The following is a 22,089-nucleotide window of genomic DNA, read 5'->3' as shown; positions in this document are numbered from 1 at the left end:
CTGTTTATTGCCCGGCCTCTCGGAGATTATTCCTTACTTATGGCATAGATTTCTCCTCGGATTAGGCAAATCAACAAATGGTAAAATAAAATTAAAAACGCTCGATTAAAGGACCAGCCCGAGTATAGTGGTGGGAAATATCGGCCCGAGCCGGCCCGCGTCGGGCTCGGGCAGAGAATCTAAACTAAACTGACTGGAACTACTTAGCAGGTGTCTGTAGGGCTATATCAGGAGTTATACAACGGGGGACCTAAATCCAGCGATCTGATTGGTTCCCAACTGTTGTATAATGAGCGTATACATAACTGCTATGACGCCCGATCATTTTGTGAAAGTTTGCATATCACTCCGCGCCTGGAAGTAGAAACAGTTACAGAGTAAAACTTTTTTTGGATGATGGAGAGCGTGTAAATGTTGTTACTCCGGGAGTGAGCAAGGCGATGGAGAGACTAACGAAAGCTTAGGCACATGGCGAGTGAACTGCTCCATAGGATAAATTGCCGGCGAACCGCTCTATCGGAGCCTTCTCTCGGAGGGACGCTAAAGTGTGTTGCATAGCGACCGTCGATGCATAGCGGCAGCCAGGAGGGACTACTTTTTTGTATTCTTTAATTAAACGGCTATTTTGACTTTCTTGGTTTCTTTTTAAATGTAGTGTGTCTATGACTTTCGTTTCGCCATAATAGTAACCGTTGTATAAAAGCAATAGATCACTTCAGTCAGTGGCATGTGCTCATTATACCAATACCACTGTGAAGGGGGTCGCCGGCCCTCCGCTGCGCGTCGGGGCCAGACAACGCCCCTTAACAGTGGTATAATGAGCACATACCACAGCCTGGCGTGATCTATTGCTTAATTAATGCACGCACTGCAGCCAATCAGAATACGAGTATTCCCCCAGACCGTGGTCTAAACAATATTATTCACGAGTTATAATCAACCCCTACACGATAACCCTGTGGAAATTGCAATAAGTGAGAGATACAATTTCGCACGTTGAGCACACAGTTGTGTGAATCGTTTATTTAGTAAGAGAGAAACAGGAAATCAAAACGTGCTGCAAGTAAACAAATCCCGCATGGGCTCTGACGTCATGAGACGCTCGTAATCCTTAAAGGGACAGCGATCCCTGAACCACCAAGACAGTAAACGACATGCCTAACACAATTGAAAGAACAACACATAACAAAATACTGTAGGTGAATTATGTTACACTCACTACAACCCATTAAATACGGTATGATTTCTAGATGTCATGGCAACGTCCGCTCGCGACACTGGACTTGCGAGGCATCGACGTGGACGTTTATTCACATAGCCAAAAACAAGAGAATAGATGGCTAGATAAAATAAACATCAAGACATACAATTCTAAAAAGAACAGATGAAGCAGCTACCCTTTTTTCCTTCGCTGTTTGCCTACAGAGCAGCGCTCCTGCATTTAATATATTCGTGTATTGTCACAATTTCTCAGTATCAAAGGTGAAAGTTGAAACGGGTGGCCAAAAGCTGTCATATTGTTAATTATCACAGACAATTTTAAGTAGAAACGGGTGGCCAAAAGCTGTCATTTGTTAGTTATCACAGACAATTTTCAACAATTAATGATACGGAGCTCCATAAGGGACATTAGGGAGAACGCTCCGGGACAGAGCCTTAGTTTGGAAGTCGTGCTTAGTGACACGACAAATAGCCTACTTCCAATTGAAATACAAAATTTAGAAAATAGGCCTACGTGTCCCTGATCACGTTTCAATAGATTAAATAACGTGACAGTGTCACGTATTTTCGTGAGGTTCGAGCGTGTGCATGGGTTGAATTGCGTGTGTCTCACGCCGAATGCATGAGACATGAGATCCTTGTACTTACGTGACACAAACCAGCACCGCAAACGTTCTCTCCCGCTTGAGATTACGTCTTTCTTTACAGGTTCATGGGTCTGATGCGCCGATTTCCCATGCTGATATCTCCGGAGATTCTCGGGCATCTTCGACAATTTGGCTAAAGATTGTCTCATTACACGCTAAATAATATAATTATAGCCTGATTATATATATAGCCTATATATATATAGGCAATATACATAATTAGGCAATAGGCCTATGTATATATATATATATATATCGCATTTGTGGTTTTGGCATAAACATAACTAGGGTGCACTACTATCTGCGCACACCCTTTCTGAAGCCTCTCTCTCTCTCTCTCTCTCTCTCTCTCTCTCTCTCTCTCTCTCTCTCTCTCTCTCTCTCTCTCTCTCTCTCTCTCTGTCCCTCCCTCTCTCTCTTTCTCTCTGTCGTACCGTTTTGTGGAGCACGTTAATTGTCTGAGAACACTCCCATTCAGAATGCATTGGTTTACATTTCGTTCTGTGTAGCACGAGAAAAGTCGGACTATCGGGCTCTGGAACACGCTTCAATAGATTAACGTTCTGGCGCATGAGCACGCAATCGCGTGATACCGGGTTGTAGGGTCAGGGGTAAGGGTCAGTGTTAGGGTCAGGGTCATTGTAACGGTCAGTGTCAGGGTTAGGGTCAGGGGTCAGTGTTAGGGTCAGTTTTAGGGTCAGTGTTAGGGTCAATGTTAGGGTCAGGGTCAATGTGAGGATCAGGGTTAGGGTCGGTGTCGGTTCAATGTTAGGATCAGGGTTAGGGTCAATGTTAGGGTCAGTGTTAGGGTCAATGTTAGGGTCAGTGTTATGGTCAGTGTTAGGGTCAGGGTTACGGTCAGGGTCCGTGCTAGGGTCAGTGTTAGGGTCAGGGTTAGAATCAGGGGTCAGGGTTAGGGTTGGTCTCTGATTCTTGGTGGATTTTGGGTTCAAGACAAAACTGTTTGTTCTTTGCTTCTGGGCCGTAATATATCGGTTGGTTTATTGTTTTTTACATGTGTTGAATTCAGTTTATGCACGTCTGGGATGAACATGTTTCTAATCTTGTTTTGTGAAGGCAGTTGAAGAGATGAATGTGTCTGTAGTCTGTTGGACAGGAGTCTTTTAGCCTCCGGAAGGTTTGTGTGTTTAACAGGACTACTTTGTCTGTGGTATCTTGACTGTTGATATTGAAGGAGGTGTCTTCATGCTCTCATTGTTGTTTGGCTTGGTGTGTTTATTGTATTGAATGAGTGAAGGGATGTTCTCCTGAGAGAGGCGTCTGACGGTGTGCCCAGCTGAACGGCCCTGAAGGTCTGACAGCCTGAGGAGAATCCAACCTCCAGGAGCTCTTTGCCATCCAACCAACTCAAAGTGGAAATTAAATCCCAGTCTCTAAGTGACGGATGATGAAACATCCTGTCTCACAGCTCATCGGTTATGATGCAGATCTTTAATAACAAACACCCACCTTAGAACGTTATGATCTGATTCATGAAGTCTCTGAAATGATTAATTCCCCCTCATCCCCCCTGAGGTGCTCTTGCATCACCATCCACACAACACCGCCCCCTGGGGTGCCGGGTGGACCTTTGATGTGGTCGGCTTCTTCTTCCCGCCACTCTCCTTCTCTACACACACCTTGTTGCCTGCCCCAGGCTACAGTATTTAGCTACCATCTAGCTTATTAACATGACCCAGGCGATAGTATTAAGCTACCATCTAGCTTATGAACATGACCAACGCTACAGTATTTAGCTACCATCTAGCTTATGAACATGGCCAAGGCTACAGTAGTTAGCTCCCTGCTAGCTCATGATCGTGATCCAGGCTACAGTAGTAAGCTCCCTGCTAGCTTACGAACTTGTTCCAGGCTATAGTTGTGCTAGCTTATGTACATTGCCAAGGCCATAGTACTTAGCTCCCTACTAGCTTGTGGCATGACCCAGGCTAAAGTAGTTAGCTCCCTACTAGATTATTAGCATGGCCCAGGCTACATGTCTCCATTCATTGGCCACAAACAGAGGAGCACAGAAGCCGTCGACACACACAAAGTCCGACATAGGACCATTTAAAAGGTGCTGTTTAATTCTTTAGTTGTAAAGAGAGATAGATTTAGGAATAAAACAACCCAAAAAAGTGAGAGGGGTCTGGCTGCAGACATCAACCCACACGAACTTCCGCTGCAGACATCCACCCACAGAAACATCCACCACACCGGAAATTGCAATGTTTTTTAAATGTCGTTTTGCACTGCACAAGCGCGTGTTGCAAATTCTATTGCCAACATGCGAAAGGGACTGCACGAAGCTATTATGTGACACGTTCAGCTCAGCTGCACTTAGGAGGTAATGGTAGGTGACTATTCAAAACAGCGATACAATTATAAATGAACGAGACTTGTATTTCTTTACCGATCTATTCGTTTCATTGGGCCGATTGCTCTGTCAGTTAGCATTGCGCGAGCTGTGCTGCGCTTTAAAACCGTACTCCTTAAAACTGAGGTTTTGGAGTTTAACACGCAGCTGCGCACGAGGTTGAACGTGATTGCTGTGTAACGACTCGTACAGGATCAGCTGATTCCTAGCTGACTCGGTTTAAACTGCTTGGAAACCAGTTTAAACCGATGCATTTTGTGCTATAATTACCCACAAAAACTTAAAGGGAATGTAAAAATAACTTTAATATAATAAAAACGCCAATAATGTTGACGTATATTATGAAATAGTCTAGGCTACTTTTTGTGGAAATCTGAGTCTGAAATCTGCCCTCACCTACATCAATCAATTACTTGTCATTGTTTTCTCTTGGTGTGTGTATGCAAACGTGTTTACTTAATTAATTGAAGACAAACTAATAGGCCTATGCGAGTAATTAGGGTAATGTCACGCCTTTCAATTCTCGGAGAAGGAGAGTTAGGACCATTTTAGTTAAGCATTGACGTTTTTATGTTTCGTTGAATGGTACGATCCTCTGTGCGTTAATTATTTTTTTTTACATACAAATAATCTGTTCTTTGTAGAGTTTTAGTTGGGCACTTTAAGCAACTCCTATATTGTAGCCTGTATTGTACTGAAGGCCTACCTGGTGTTATAAGTGTAAATGTATCATACCTATTATTCCTAAAAATAATTCTGTGTGTGTGTTGGTTATGATGGAGCCTTGTTTCATCCTGCAAACTGGTTTAGTCTCCTCTAAAACCACGTCAGTTGCGAGATTAGACTAACGCCTCGTGCCCACTACCTCCGTCCGTTGACTGATCCCCATTGACTTTGAATGGGGACGGACGCGCAATGCATTGTGGATCCGTCCGTTCCGTTGGAGCCTTCGGCTCCCTCAAAAAGTTGAACAATTTTCAACTTTTTCGGCAGCGACGGATCCGTCATCCAATCAGATCGCGTATGCAAATCTAAGCACTGTGACGCGACTCGGGCTCTGACGATACTGGAAAGCGGGAAAGCGGGTCATCTTGCATCGCAACAAGCAGGAAGAAGCGGGAAGAACCCGGCGAAGCGATTTGATTGGCTGACGGATGCCTCTGCAAAGACTACTCCCCCATCCGTCAGCCACGCCTTCCCACGTCCGTTGACTGACGGTGCAGTGGGCATGTAGGGTAAAGGTACGAACACACCAGACGCGTACCCGCGTAAAGATTTACACGCGTAACGCACCTAAAATGTTGCTTGACCATTTTGTGTCAAAATGGTCCTACGCATACGCTCCTAACGCGCCTACGCTCCTAACGCGCCTAGATGAGTCCATGTCCATGCAAGTGAACGGAGCGTTCCCTCTTCGTCATAACTATCAAACCAAACATCCTTCACATTCACCGAGCGAACATTACGAAAGTAAAATGCACATTTCTCGCTAAAAATGTTTCCATAAATGCATTTAATGGCGTAACTATGTTACTATTTCCAACCAGAATAAAGAAAGTTGTCGGCCGTGGCTGCGCTGGAGTCCGAGGTAGGAAACCCAAACGCCGCCGTGTTTGGGTGATAGAGTTTAGATCGGGTTAGATTAAATAATCTCGGATATAAATAACAATAATCGGGTTAAATAACTTCACATGGTGTGTCTGGTGTGTTTCCAGCATTCGTACTGTTGATCAGCAGATATATAGTCCGCCAAGACGTTGAGGTTGCTTAGTAACCAGAGACTCTGTCCATGCAAGTGAACGGAGCGTTCCCTCTTCGTCATAACTATCAAACCAAACATCCTTCACATTCACCAAGCGAACATTACGAAAGTAAAATGCACATTTCTCGCTAAAAATGTTTCCATAAAAGCATTTAATGGCGTAACTATGTTACTATTTCCACACAGAATAAAGAAAGATGTCGGCCGTATGCCTCTGTCCAAGCTCACTACTCTCTGCCAGTGACGTCGGGTCAAGCTCAACGCTGATTGGGCAACGCGGCTAATCGTCATGCGTATGAGCGTAAAAAGTTCAATTTTTTGAACTCTTGAAACGTACTCGCGTATATATACGCGCGTATATATACGCGCGTAAATATACGCGCGTAAATATACGCGGCTAACGCGGGTAAAATGTTGCTTTATCGCATGTAACGCGTGTACGCGTCTCATACACGCGTAAACCAATGGTTCCCTATGGAAAAATTGACGATTTTATACGCGAGGTACGCGGGTAACACGTTTGGTGTGGCCGTACCTTAACACGCACAAAATTCGCCCTCTAGTGTCTGATGTGAATTTCTCTGAAGACACAGCAATTGAGATCAAGGTAGAACGCAGCTGCAGCTTAAACCACATAATACATATGACACAGCAATGGTGACGCAATTCTTGCGTCACGACGAGTTTAAACCCGTGTTAAACTCTAAAAAGTGGCTAAGCTAGCGACAGAGCAATCGGCCCATTAAGTTTAGATTTTTTTCATCAAACAAATAACCGAACGTTAGACCAATATGAAGCATTTGTTGTTTTAATCCACACTGACGGTGGCTAACGCTAGCTAGGTTTCCTTTTTGCAAGATAGGCAAATGTCTTTTGTAAACGTTGTGTAGCCTATAGTCGGTCTTATTAAACGATTTTACAGATTTGTAGATGTGTTGCGAGTGTAGAACTTCCCAGTAAGTGTTACTGTTACTTTATTATATATTGGATGTGATAGATGCTATAATTACGTTCTAGGGTATTTGAGGAAATAAGTACCAACATTTACCACCTTATTCTGAATTCAGGCATATTTTATGTTGTATTTTATATATGTTTTAATTATACCAGGTTACAGGTTTGTTTATTGTCCTTCCTGATCTCCATACTGTGTCTGTGTATGCGCGATTAGTCCCAGTGCGCAGGTGGCCACGCCTTTAGGTCGCATTTTATCAGTATCAGTTGATGGTCAGGACTAGTACGCCTTGCCGGTGAGTGATTATAAACTAGCATGCTAGTAACTGAAATCAAGAATTAATGTCACGGGAATGTTTGTATAATTTCATTGGTTAATTCTGGGTTTTGTGTTTGTGTTTTCGTCGCAGGTTTACAACTATGAAGGTATTATTGTAGCAAAAGTCTTTAGCACCTGTAACTGCAGAATTTGAATGCGCACACTAAAGTCACAGTAAATTTGAAGTCGTATATATTTATTTTGCATGTGTACTCTAAAGTCACAAATGTGTAACAGTACATTTGTAGTCGTAAAAAAAAATATATTTTTTTTTTATACCATTGTAAACACAAAATAGGGTCTACGAGTACGCTAATCTGTGTTACAGGTGCATAAATCCTTTTGCTACAATTATTGCAGCGCAGTTGGTGCAAAACACATTCGCACACCCGTGTTTCATAATCTGAGACCATGCCCAAAAGGCAGGGGTGGACTGGGAGAAAAATTCAGCCCTGGCATTTTCTCTCCAGACCAGCCCAGGGGTGGACTGGGAGAAAAATTCAGCCCTGGCATTTTCTCTCCAGACCAGCCCACTACATTATTAGCACTAGGGGTGGGACGAAACGAACGGGAAGAACCCTGTATATCCGAATAATAGTGCAGTTTTTTGTTTTTCAAGTTTGTGTTTCTTGTGCTGCTGACAAGAAAGTTGTGAAACCCGAACAGGAAGTTAACAGACATCCTGTGGTTGCTGCATCTCCACCCGCCATATCTACTACAAAACCCTTGTTAAATATCACACATGATCCAACGCAAAATCCTCTCTTGCAGTTATTAGTCTGTGACTGTGAAAATCGTTTGGTGTAAGCCCAGCATTAGTTAAAACCAGACTCGGACAATAATAACAAAATCTCCTGACAAATAATCTAAATAGAAACATATTACAGACAGTAACAGCATTAGAGCTGAAACCAATTTGTTTTAACGGTGACTCAGTCATTATGAAACCATAAATAGAGAATTTAATTTTTTTTCTCATATTCTCATACACGTGTATGTGCACATGTATGTATACATGTGCACACACATGTATATGAGAATGCATATCTATTCAGACCTGTAATTCGGCCTACCTGCATGACTGTTAATTTAACTTAAAAGATATGCAAATGTTTGAAATTAAAATCAATGTGAAAATCTTCAACCAGGAAATAATCATAATCAAACCTCTCTCTCTCTCTCTCTCTCTCTCTCTCTCTCTCTCTCTCTCTCTCTCTCTCTCTCTCTCTCTCTCTCTCTCTCTCTAGAATAACTTCTAGCAGGTGAGGAAAACCTGTTTGACAGGAGATGATGGTAGCAGAGAATATAAAGAGACATTTATGAATAACCAATTGTCATTTTATCACACATATAGTTTCTTCACATAAACCTTTCAACATACATATTGCATTCCTCTCGAAATAGTCATCACCTCAGTAAACAATAAATTAATTGAAAGATTACAATAAATTCAATGGCAAATATTGCAAATTAAACTAATTATTTCCAATAGGTTTACTTGTATTTTGTGCTAAAATTCAAAGTGTCACATCTGTATTTACAATACAGCTTGATTCTGCATCTCTATTTACAGCTCATTAGTCCATGTCAATGTTTACTGTTGCTATGGCAACAAGAGACTGCTAACGTTAGCAGCTGTTAGCTAGCTTAGCCAAATCATCTGAACAATAATAACCCATAATATCACAATTCGGCCTATTTAAACAAAATCAACCACAACTACCAACAATCACAGCCCTTCAACTCTGGGCTAATATGTTGTCGCAAGTATGCAGTTAATTAGGTCACATCACATTCAATGTAAAAACGTTTTCTACTTTGTTTTGGACATGTCTCAAAATGTAGCCTAGCTAGCCCCAGGCTAACGTTACTTAGCATATATGCCTCCACTCGCTCGTCTCCTGGCGCAGCAGCACCTGCTGGGGTGTGGACCCCGGCACCAAATAGGTCTGTCAATTTTGAACATTTAACTTCCATCTCCAGAGGTTTTTCAGCACCACCCGGGCGTTTTCAGCTCCGTACCGGCTCCCGCGACTCCGGCCCATGCCATGAGGTCCCGCCCACCCTGGTTTGTGTTGTGATTGACAGCACTGTCAGGGCTCTCTGAGCCAGTCAGCCCATGATTGATTGACAATGACAAACATAGACCAATAATATGCGTCGATGCTGGCAACACACTGCTAGCTCTCTGTAGCCCATTGGCCAGCCCAATTGGAGGGAATTTAGAGAGAGAGGAAAAAAGAAAACATAGCGGACCGGACCGGCCCACATTGGGTCAACGGCCCACCGGGACGATGCCCGGTATGCCAGATGGCCAGTCCACCCCTGCCAAAAGGTGTGCATTCGTAAACCCAAATTTGAACAAATGCATCAGAAGTTGCACATCTATCAACGCTATGTTAATTCAGCATTTTAATGAGCGAGCACAAAACCATTTTACAACTGCTCGAATCTGCTCCTGCAAGTCTCAGCTGTGGGGTTTTTTGCAGGTTGTTTTGCAACACCCCTAGGTGGTAAATGTGTAGCAAAAGTATTCGTATCCGTAGATGACAGAGCGTCCGTGAGCGGGACAAAATAGTCCCGCCCATAATTTCCTAATCCAATGAAAATCGCCGGCAGGGATGCATTTCTCAAATTACACTGGGACCCACTGTGTGCCAGTCATGGAGCTATAAAGATCGCAGCATACCCAGCGCGGGATACGTTTCTTTCTGGAGAAGTGAAGAGGGCTTCCTACTGAACGGAGATGGGTATCCTACATTATGTTAAATGAAATGACTTAGTTCAAGTGAATTCCCCCCAATCTTTATAGCTCCATGGCTGGCACGCGATGGGTCCCAGTCAGGGACGGCTGGAATAAATGGGCTAACAGGGCTAAGCCCTCTTACAGTGAAAATAAAAAAATTATTATTAAAAACTTAGAACATTTTGTTTTAAATGTTGGTAGAACCTAAAGGAGCAACAGCACCAAAAAGTGACAGAAAAACCCAGGATATATATATCTTCGTTTTTTTCCTGTGAATGGGCTAAATGTATTCAGCCCAAGCGCAGTAGCGTAAGCTTCCATTGACGTTTGGGCGTGACAGGTGCCCTGACACGCCCCCTTCATATGCTTCCCATTTGGGCTAAATTAGTTTAGCCCAAAGGCTGACCTAGCACAGTAGGTAGCTACAGTAGTACAGTGACCTTCGACTAATCACAGCACAGCACAGTAGCGCAAGTGCAGTATGGCGGGAGTTAGCATGAAAATGAATGAAGTGGATTATTTACTTTCTAATCGGTTTTGTTTAATGTCTTTGGAGGAAAAATTGGAAGTGAAAAGATTGGGGACACATCAACCAAACGATGTACAGAATTAATGTCAGGAGTGCGGTCAGAATATGGCCGGTAATAGTGCATTTGTAAGCGGGTCAACTACGTTTCGTATCGAAACATTTAAAAAGCTGTCTAAATAACCCAACATGACGTGACAAGTGTGTAGAGAAAGTGGCCCCTCTCCAAGCTGCATTTCAGCGACAGGCAGTAACAATAAGGTTCTCTAAGGAATCGGAAATGATCTCATTTAATGTTGCATACAACATTGCCAAAGAGGAGTTGCCATTCTCAATTTAAATCCGAAATTATTCTCATGAAGAGAAATGGATTAAAGATCAACCCGACGTATAGCAATGAGATGGCATGTGCACAATTCATTGCAGTAGGCCTAATGGGCGACACCTTAAAGCAAAAGACAGCTGCGGACGTCGGAAACGCCACATAGGCCTACATGTCCTTCATGATTGACGGCGACACAGACGTCTCTACCAAAGAGTGTGTGATCGTCTACAGCCGCATTTTGCGCAAAGGGCGACCAGTCAACATTTTAATTGTGTAATACTTTAAGCACAAAAAAAGTTTTATTTTGCTTAATGGTTTAGTTCGAAATGTTCAATTTCAGCTCAGTGAAGCACTTTAAACACCTTATTTTTCTTCTATTTATAATTGTGCTTCAAATAAAGACATGCCTTTCTCTACACCTTAATCTTGTTTAAAAATCATTCACATTATATGAAAGTTATGAACAGAGATATAAAGGTGACCTCATGGCGTCTGGAGCCCTGTGAAGTATTGATAAATGTAATGCATTCTTTAGCCCACCCACCCAAAATCACCACCAGCCGTCACTGTAATTTGAGAAATGCATCCCTGCCGGCGATTTTCATTGGATTAGGAAATTATGGGCGGGACTATTTTGTCCCGCTCACGGACGCTCTGTCATCTACGGATACGAATACTTTTGCTACACATTTACCACCTAGGGGTGTTGCAAAACAACCTGCAAAAAACCCCACAGCTGAGACTTGCAGGAGCAGATTCGAGCAGTTGTAAAATGGTTTTGTGCTCGCTCATTAAAATGCTGAATTAACATAGCGTTCACAGATGTGCAACTTCTGATGCATTTGTTCAAATTTGGGTTTACGAATGCACACCTTTTGGGCATGTTCTCAGATTGTGAAACACGGGTGTGCGAATGTGTTTTGCACCAACTGCGCTGCAATAATTGTAGCAAAAGGATTTGTGCACCTGTAACACAGATTAGCGTACTCGTAGACCCTATTTTGTGTTTACAATGGTATAAAAAATATATTTATTTTTTTTACGACTACAAATGTACTGTTACACATTTGTGACTTTAGAGTACACATGCAAAATAAATATATACGACTTCAAATTTACTGTGACTTTAGTGTACGCATTCAAATTCTGCAGTTACAGGTGCTAAAGACTTTTGCTACAATAATACCTTCATATACAACCTATCTATTTATCTGTCTAACTAACAGTTATTTTCAACTTGAGAGGCTAGCGTAACTTGGTAGTCAGGCTACGTAGTGCGTGGGTGCTTATTGTTTGTGTGAGTGCAATAAAAGTCCATAAAGTTACTCGAGTTGTATCCGCCGTACTTATCCTGAAACCCTTCCAGTGGGGAGTTTATTGAGCTATTATAGGTAGCTTAGTGAAAACTGGACAGTTGTAAACCGTCGTCGGAGCCGTGCCGGAGATTGCACGGGCCCCGAGCGGAGAAGCCATCGTTGATGACCGGCGCCGGGAGCGGAGACCCGGAGTCAGTAACGCCACTATAACGGAGGAGCCGAAGCCAAGAGCTAACGGGGCCGTTAAAGGGCTGAAGAACTTCCACAACCGTGAGTAAGGCTGTGTGGATGATATTAAAGCCGCAGAAGGAATAAAGTGACTTTGTTAACAACGCCGCTACCAGCCATAGCAACCGGGGAAAGACGCCTGTCGTTCGCGGGAAGACGTCTGTGTCGTTCGCGGACGAGTCGTTCGTTTTGAACGAATCTTTTGGACGAGTAATTCGTTTCGAACAAATCTTTTGGACGAGTCGTTCGTTTCGAACGAATCTTTTGGACGAGTCCTTTAAATGAGTCCTTTCGCTAAAAGGTGATTTTAGTGATTCTGTTCACCTAGAGAAGCCAAAATGGCGGATGACAAGCCAGATCTAGAGAGCCTAAAGCGGAGGCGCTCACATGCGCAAAGAAACTTTACAACAAGAATAAACCGCCTTGATGTTAGTGCTGGTCGTTTACGTGAAGTTGAGTAATCAGAAGAGTTGGCGAGATTGAAGGATGATTATGACAAACTCCTCGATGTCGGTAATGAATATATCGACGCACAGAGCCAGATAGACCCTACAGGTGACGACAGTGAGTCGCGGGACGCCCTGGAGAAGAGAGATGCCAGTGAGCAAAGGTTCCTTGAAACTGAGGGCAAGATCATGGAAATGCTGTGGTCCAAGTATGCAGCGCCGGACATAGATGCTCTCGTAACACAGTTCAAGTCTGCCTTTGATCAGGCTGAGGCGCTCGGGAAAAGTATAGTAGTGCCATGGACGCAGCGAGGGGTCTACAATGGTAAATTGGATAGGAAACTCGATGAACTCAGAGAGGCTGTGTACGCTTGGAGAGACTATCGACCGCATGGAAAGGACAAATGGATGCTCCTTTTATCATTGAGAGAGGACAAGGAGCAACTGATGGATGAGTGGACCTGCCAACGGGACAATGAGGTTATGAAGAGGAACTGTACAGAACAAAATGACGGTGGCGACGGTGACGGAGGTGAAGAGGAAGAGGATGAAGATGTGGCAGGTGATGGTGCGGTCGGTGGGCATGTCGCAACAGCTAGCGACAGCCTTACAGCTGCAGGTAACATCACTTTTACCCAACAGACATTACAGCCCACTCTGCAGTCGCGATGGTCTGATGGTGGACTTGGTGTCAGTTCTGCCCTACCTCCAACCCTTGCCAGCACGCCACAACTGTTGAGTGTTTGTGCCTCTCCAGCAGTCGATATCAGCATGGGGCAAGGTAGTAGCATGCCATATAGTGGCCCTGGTGCGTACGTTGGTGGGAATATCAGCTCTCAATGGGCCCGACCAAACATAAGGCTGACACCCATAAGTTTGCCTAAGTTCTCCGGGGACAGGAGGGACTATTGGCGCTGGAAGGCTGAATGGGAGAGCATCCAGGCGCAAGCGGAGCCTACGGGGTCAAGGGAATGCAAGAAACTTCACTTGCTAGACAGTATAGGTGAGACTGTGAAAAGTGAACTCAGACTATCGCGTTGCAGAGATGCAATCGATATCTTTAGGGAATTAGAGAACCGTTATGGTGATAAAGCACAAACGGCAGAAGAGATCGTTTTGGAGCTACAATCACGTCCTGCTGTAAAGAACCACCAGCCACGGGAGACGTTAGAATTGATCCTAGCAGTGGAGAGGGCAGCAATGGACCTCACAGACCTGGGGTGCGAAGACGCAATACAGAATCAACTGGTGATTCGGTCTTTAGAGAGCAAGCTCCCTGATGTCATGAAAAGAGAGGGGCTCATGTGTGTGAGAAACCCTGTTAACAACGTCCTACCAAGAAACCGTTTCGACAGTCTCTTGATGTTCCTGGAAGACCAAAAGTCGTTGCTCGTGAGGTTGGAACAGTTGCTTCCCAGTAAGCCATGGCCTGCTAATGCTCCTGAGAGACCAAGCTACCGGGAGAAATCAGGTGACAGGTGGAGAGAAAAGAAGTCGTTCACTAAGACTACAGCGAGTGAAGTCAAAAGAGACTCCAAGCAGATACCATGTGCCGTGTGTGGCGATGAAGAACATGGAGGTAAACTGTTTCGTTGTAAAGCTTTCAGGAAGGCCAGTCTGTCGGAGAAGAAAGCTCAGGTGAAGAAGGCAAAAGCGTGTACAAAGTGCCTGGATGTTCACGGGATCGATGGTGACTGCACTCCAAGGTTCCTCTGTCGTAAGGAGGAGTGTAAGATAGGCAACATTCCGGTAGACCACCACTATTTCCTTTGCCCTAAGGCACCAACAATGAAGGATTCTGCTAAGAAGGAAAACAAAGCAGAGGAAAAGAGGGGACCTCGTGGTCCGACAGAGGAGCAAGAGGCTGTGTTCGCCGAGTTGAGACTGACTCCCCGCCAGTTGGAGGCGGTCCGCAGGGCCTGTACTAATAAGGCAACGTCGAGAGCGTGTTCTGGCAAGAATCCGATAGAACAGAGTGGCTTGAAAGAACATCCAGTCCTCATGATGCTTTTACCTGTCACGGCAAAGAGAGGAGACAGCCTTGGAGCCTTGATTGATCTCGCTTCTGACACTAATTACATTACGCACCAAGCTGCTGAAAGACTCAGACTGACCGGTGAACCAATCTCCCTTGTCGTATATGGTGTTGGCACAATGAAGGTGAGAGTTGATACAAAAAGGTATCTCGTAACAATAAAGGTGTGGACCTCACGAGGAACTTTGAGGTTCCACGAGATGATCTGCTACGGGATGGAAGACATCGCCAAAATGGATCGAGTGGTGAGTTCGGAGCGGCTGGAGCAGTTTTTCCCTGAAGCTGAACCGGGAGAACTGGCCCGCCAAGGGAAGATCGATCTTTTGATCAGTGCTCGAGAAGGCCGATTAGCTCCACAAAGACTGCAACGGGTCGGCGACCTGGTGTTGTGGGACGGTCCTCTAGGCAAGACAGTGAGTGGTGTGCATCCTAACCTCTTCGAAGAAGTGGTGGTGACCACATGGCAGTCGGAGACGCACTTTGCACACTCCATGAGGATGGTAGCTGTCAAAGTTGAAAAACACTTCGTTGGAAGGCCAGGAAGCCATTTGGAACGAGGGTGCAGTATGGAAGTTCGAATGACAGCAGCATGCAATAAAGAGGTCCTTGAGTGTTCAAAATGGGACAGCATCGGTGCTGCCTGTGACCCTACCTGTGGAGGGTGTCGCTGTGGAAAGTGCCCACCGGGAGGAAAGGAGATGACCCTGGCTGACGAGAAAGAGCTGGAGATAATAAGGGCAGGTCTAACCTTCAGAGAGAGTGACATCCACAGCAACCAGCCACACTGGGATGCGAAGTACCCCTGGAAGGAAAACCCAGCCTCTCTTCCCAACAACCGAAGGGCTGTGGAAGCAACGTTCCTGAGGGCTGAGAAGCGGCTGATGAAAGACCCCGTGTGGAAAGAAGCTTACATGAGGCAAGTGCACGAGATGGTAGACAGGGGAGCTGCTGTTAAGCTCACTAAGGATGTGATGGACAGCTGGGATGGTGCAGTGTGGTGGGTGAGCCACCTAACCGCACCAAACCCCCACTCAGTGACTACACCGGTGCGCCTCGTCTGGAATAGCAGCCAGGAGTTCAGAGGGGTGAGCATGAATGGCATTTTGCTCAAAGGCCCAGACGTCCTAAACCCTATCAGAGGGGTGCTCCTCAGATTCCGGGAAGGAGAACATGCAGCCATCGGAGACATCACCAAGATGTATAATTCGGTATGGCTGGAGGAGCGAGAGGTCCATGTGCATCGGTTCCTATGGAGAGACTCACCGGAAGATGAGATTGAGGATTTTGCTGTCGTGAGGGTGAACATGGGAGATAAACCAGCGGGGTGCATTGCGCAGGTTGCCATGCGAGAGACCGCGAAGTTACCCCAGTTTTCTGATATGAAGGAGGAAAAAAGAGTCATTGAGGAAGACTCCTACGTTGATGACCTCCTTACATCCCACAATGACCCTGACTGTCTAGACAAGATCCTAAAGGGAGTGGAGAATATACTGAAAGCAGGAGGCTTCTACCTCAAACCCTGGGTCCGGTCTGGTCAGAGTGGGAGGCGGGACGGGACAGGGTCCAAGCCAGTGACTCTGGTGTTGCCCAACCAGCTAAGGGAGGAAGATAACAAAGCCCTGGGGGTTGGTTACCTAGTGCAAGAGGACAAACTCTTTTTGATGGTCTCCATCAACTTCTCCAAAAGGAAGAAGAAGATGAGAACTGAGGTTAACCTCACTGAAGAAGAAGTGGAAGCAAAGACACCAAACCCACTGACTCGTCGTGTTCTACTGAGCCAGATCGCCGGACTGTATGACCCGATCGGTCTAGCAACACCTGTGAAACAGAAAGGAGTGATTCTTGTGAGAAGAGCCTTCCAGGAAGCTGGCAAGCTTACCAAAGATACCTGGGATGAACCTCTGTCTGACGAGCTCAGAGGAAAAGCAATTGAACTGTTTAAGGAGTACGCTCGTCTGAGTAGCATCAAGTTCCACAGAAGCCTCACGCCCGCCGACTGGAGGGGTAAACCCTGGGGTATCACGTTTTCTGACGGGAGCTGTGAGTCCTATGGTGCTGTACTGTACTTGCGATGGGAGACGTCACATGGTGTGGTCACCCGGCTGGTAGAGTCAAAAGCCAAGTTAACCCCCCTCGACCAGAAAGGTGACGCGGTCAAGGCTGAGGTCTGTGGGGCTGTCTTTGCCTCACGTCTAAAAACATACGTATCGAAGCATGGACGATTGGATGTGGAGAAGTGGTACCACTTCATTGACAGTCAAACGGTGCTGGGAGCCATCCAGAGAGAGAGCTACGGATTCCAGACGTTCTTCGCGAACCGAGTCGGAGAGATTCAGAAGGCTGGGCCTGTAACTGACAACATCGCTGATCTAGTTACGAGGGGGTTCTCTCCTGAACTGCTGGATGAAGACTCTGTGTGGCAGAAAGGTCCCATGTTCCTGTCTGGCCCAGTGGAGGATTGGCCCATGAAGTCCGCTTCAGAAGTGGCAGCTGATGCTAGGGAGATGGTGAGCAAACTCCAGAGAAAGGCCTTTTCGGCAGTCCTCACCAGAGCTCAAGCCAAGAAGTGGTTGAACCCTGCAAGTCCTGTTGGTGAAGGTCCAATAGTCACAGATGGAGTGAGCGGTGCTCCAGCATCCTCAGAAAATGGGATGAAATTGACCTCAATTGAGACCAAGGAAACGGAGATGCTGTTGGGAGCCAGGCTCATAGACCAAGTGGATCCAAGAAGGTGCAGTTCTCTGACTAAGCTCTGTGGAGTAGTCGGTTATGTCCGCAGAGCTGTGAAGAAGTGGTTGGCCCGTGTAGGCAGGGCCTCTATGCCAGCAAAGTGGGAGGCGGTACTGACAGTAAAGGAACGCAAAGCTGCATTCCAAGACCGGTGCCTAGCCGCCCAGGAGGGAGTTACGTTTCCTGTGACGACGCTAAACAGGCTCGTTGTCAGCAGGGAGGAAGTCTCAGGACTCCTGAAATGCCATGGTAGAGTCCAGGCCATTACCCAGGGAGAGACCGGTGTGCCCCTGGTCCCCTACAATGCGTGGATCAGCACCCTTCTCACACGAGAGGCCCATGAAGCTAACCACGAAGGTGTTGCTGGCACACTCCTCCGGGTGAGGTCTAAAGCATGGGTTGTGCTGGGACCAAGGATTGTCAGAAATGTCATTGACTCCTGTATCCACAGTCGGAAGGCCAAAGCGAGAATGTGCAAACAGGTGATGAGTGAGCTCCCCCTCGAACGAACTGAACCAGCTGCACCCTTCGAATTTACAACGTTGGACCTTTTCGGCCCCTATGTCGTTAAAGCTACTATAAGGCGTAGAACAAAGATGAAAGTCTGGGGTGTGGTGTTCAGCTGTATGGCTTCGAGAGCAGTAGATGCTGACATTGTGGAAGATCTGTCGACGGAAGGATTCCTGAAAGCATACCAGCGCTTCACGGCTCTCAGGGGTCACCCAAGAAAGCTCTGGTCAGATCAAGGGACCAACTTTGTGGGCGCCAGGCCAGTATTACAGGAGTTGTATGAGTTCCTAAGTAGCATCGACAAAGATCAAGTCCAGAAGAAGGCGGCAGCCGTAGGAACTGACTGGATGTGGGTGCTTCACCCGGCGGACTCTCCCCACCGGAATGGGGCAGCTGAGGCAGCTGTCCGTGTACTCAAGAGAGGGTTAAGCAGTGTTGGCGAGGAAGGTAACCTGACAGCGCTGGAGTTCCAGACCCTCCTGTACCTGGCTGCTAACCTGTCAAATGAGAGACCAATTGGTGCCAGAGCCCAGGTACAAGATGAGGCCGTCGAAGTCATCACTCCCAACTCTCTTCTCCTCGGTCGCGCAGGACCCAGTGGGGACTCCCGAGGCTTTGAGTATCCTACTTACCCCGTCGTGCGTCTGAGAGCAATCCAGATCGAGGTCGACAAGTTCTGGAAGAGGTGGAGCCAGCTGGCAGGTCCGGGCCTCTACATCCGTCAGAAGTGGCACGCACCTGCTAGAAACGTTGCAGCGGGAGACCTGCTGTGGTTGGCTGACCAGAACGCGCTGAGGGGCCAGTTCAGGCTTGGTTGGGTCGTGGAGGTGTGTCCCGACGTGAAGGGCGTAGTACGAGATGTGAGGGTGAGAACATGTCAAAGCTGTCCAGTTTTCGGTGGACAGCCCAAGAAAAGCCGAGGTGTGCAGAACTATCCCTCCACCATCCTCCACAGGGACGTTAGGAGGTTGGTGGTTCTGCTTCCAGTGGAGGATCAAGACCCCCCCACTACTGTCCTCCCGGAGGCTGGTGGTGTGTTTCGGTGAAGGATCAAGACCCCCCCACTGCCATCCTCCCGGAGGCTGGTGGTGTGTTTCGGTGAAGGATCAAGACCCCCCCACTACCATCCTCCCGGAGGCTGGTGGTGTGTTTCGGTGAAGGAGGTCATAATGTCATCAAGGACAATGTGATGTTTATGGGCATTGAGACTACCTTGAACCTATGGTTATTCATGTTGTGACATTCGTTCATGGGGAGAACTCAGAAGTTTAACTGTTTTGGTTATGGTGGCCTACTTGAATTCTAGAATCAGTAGGCCAAGTGGGAGGTGTAGAACTTCCCAGTAAGTGTTACTGTTACTTTATTATATATTGGATGTGATAGATGTTATAATTACGTTCTAGGGTATTTGAGGAAATAAGTACCAACATTTACCACCTTATTCCAAATTCAGGCATATTTTATGTTGTATTTTATATATGTTATAATTATACCAGGTTACAGGTTTGTTTATTGTCCTTCCTGATCTCCATACTGTGTGTCTGTGTATGCGCGATTAGTCCCAGTGCGCAGGTGGCCACGCCTTTAGGTCGCATTTTATCAGTATCAGTTGATGGTCAGGACTAGTACGCCTTGCCGGTGAGTGATTATAAACTAGCATGCTAGTAACTGAAATCAAGAATTAATGTCACGGGAAGGTTTGTATAATTTCATTGGTTAATTCTGGGTTTTGTGTTTGTGTTTTCGTTGCAGGTTTACAACCTATCTATTTATCTGTCTAACTAACAGTTATTCTCAACTTGAGAGGCTAGCGTAACTTGGTAGTCAGGCTACGTAGTGCGTGGGTGCTTATTGTTTGTGTGAATGCAATAAAAGTCCATAAAGTTACTCGAGTTTTATCCGCCGTACTTATCCTGAAACCCTTCCAGTGGGGAGTTTATTGAGCTATAGTAGGTAGCTTAGTGAAAACTGGACAGCGAGTGTAAACGTTTTTAAGATGTTGACTTTTGACAGTCATCTGTAGTCAAAAACAGAGTAAAGTTGTAATAAAATAATGAGCACGAATTGAATTGACGCTGCTCGTTCCACTTTAAGTAGAGTTGCACCACCTATCAGCTGTTCATCTCCGCTGCGGTGGCTGAGAATTGTGATATCATTCAATAGACAAAATCGATCTTTAAATATTCGATCTGCCTGTTTAGTTCATACAATCTGTTTATAACTAAGAGATCATAACACAGTTCAGTTAAAAGGGGTAAAAGAGATGAACATTTTAATAAAACTGATAAAAGTTAATGAATTACTGTTATATAATGGCCTACTATCCTGTCTCAGATTCTAAATGTTTGTTGTCCCCCAGTCAATAGGGTGCTGGGGCTCGGACAGAACATACAACATATATTGACAGAGAGAAACAGATGTATGAGGTAGAAATATATCTCATCATTAATTATATGCCAATAATAGATAAAGTTGATGCTCTGAAGGGACAATAATTGCTGCACACCCCTAATAAATATTACGTTTTTCTATTGTTCAGCCTGTTTCGTGTAGACTACTACCACTACTGAATTACCGGCCTTTAAATAGTTTGCTGTACTGTGAGAATTTATCATCTTTGATCTTAATTTTTTCTACAATTACAACATAAATTGTAAAAACAAAATTCTGTCTTTTGTAGATGCATCACTCGATTGGTAGTGCCCTCGTTCCAGAAAATGGACGAAACAGAACAGCAGGAGGTCCAAAGGATACGTTTGTCAAATGATGAAGAAGAAAAGGATCCCCTGCTCTTCACCTTTTATTTTCGGGAAGACATGGATTCAGATTCAGAAAACTTTATTGTCTGTCGTAACAGTAAATCATCTTTGAAAATGTCTTCCTTAACATGGCAGCTGAGGAGGATCTTCAAGTCAACGCCATGTTCCTGGGTCACTGGGTCACTCATTGACATTGCGATGTGTGTGTGTGTGTGTGTGTGTGTGTGTGTGTGTGTGTGTGTGTGTGTGTGTGTGTGTGTGTGTGTGTGTGTGTGTGTGTGTGTGTGTGTGTGTGTGTTGAGGTTTTGAGTTTGGTTATCTGTTGAGTGTATGACGCGCTTCTGAATAAAGTGTTAAAACGTTTAGAACGTTTTGATTTTTTTATGACTTTACTTATTCACTTTGGTTGCACACAGAGGTCATTTAAAACACAGACTTGAGTTTGTCGTGTTTAAAAATGGGCAAATAAGGTGGTCCAGCAGCACAAGGTAAGACAATATTATATACAATTAGAGCCAGATATTAAATGAATGATGGTTCAGAGTAAGAATGTAGGAATGCAAAAGTGCAAATAACATATGATAAATATGTTGGAGTGCAGTCGAACCTTATGATATTAAGACAACCGAAAATAAAATAACTATACCTAATATAAATATGTCAGAAAAGGAGAAGCTATAGAGGAATTGTTCTAACTATTCCTGTCCACTCATACATAGTTGCTGTAGGCCTATTTAAAATAATTATATAGCCTCAATCTCTATTGCCCTTCAGCTTTACAATACGAGTATCAGTTTGTGTCCTATCACATATTAAATTGAGATGATTGCAGTATAACACAGAGGGAATTCTGAATAAGAATTCTGAATAAGGTGTGTGTATTTACAGAAAGAGAAGAGCCATAAACTCCAGCTTAAAGTCAACAGCGAGTGTCAAGTCTTCTGTTCAAAACCGGAAGCGTTTATCCGATTTTATACCGTAATTTAGTACGTTCCTATATGTAAACACATTACGTAACGCCCGTTCATTTATGTAAACACATTATGTAACGCCCGATTTTTATCTATTTTTTTTCTATTTTTTATTTTCTGATTTCCGGTGTGCTGGCGGATGTTTCTGTGCGTGGATGTCTGCAGCGGAAGTTTGTGTGGGTGGATATCTGCAGCCAGACTCTCTTGAAAAAAGTAC

The 22,089-nt window shown here is 45.1% G+C and overlaps 1 long non-coding RNA gene across 1 annotated transcript; it reads left to right on the top strand.

Moving 5' to 3' along the window:
- Window positions 1-4,156: 4,156 nt before the first annotated feature.
- On the top strand, window positions 4,157-21,264 carry LOC115531536 (uncharacterized). Its single transcript, XR_003973902.1, has 2 exons — window positions 4,157-4,221; window positions 20,823-21,264. It is a non-coding gene; the product is annotated as an uncharacterized LOC115531536 (long non-coding RNA).
- Window positions 21,265-22,089: the final 825 nt, after the last annotated feature.

This window comes from Gadus morhua, chromosome 18 (assembly GCF_902167405.1).
Source record: "Gadus morhua chromosome 18, gadMor3.0, whole genome shotgun sequence".
NCBI lineage: Eukaryota > Metazoa > Chordata > Actinopteri > Gadiformes > Gadidae > Gadus > Gadus morhua.
This window is presented reverse-complemented; position numbering and strand designations above follow the sequence as displayed.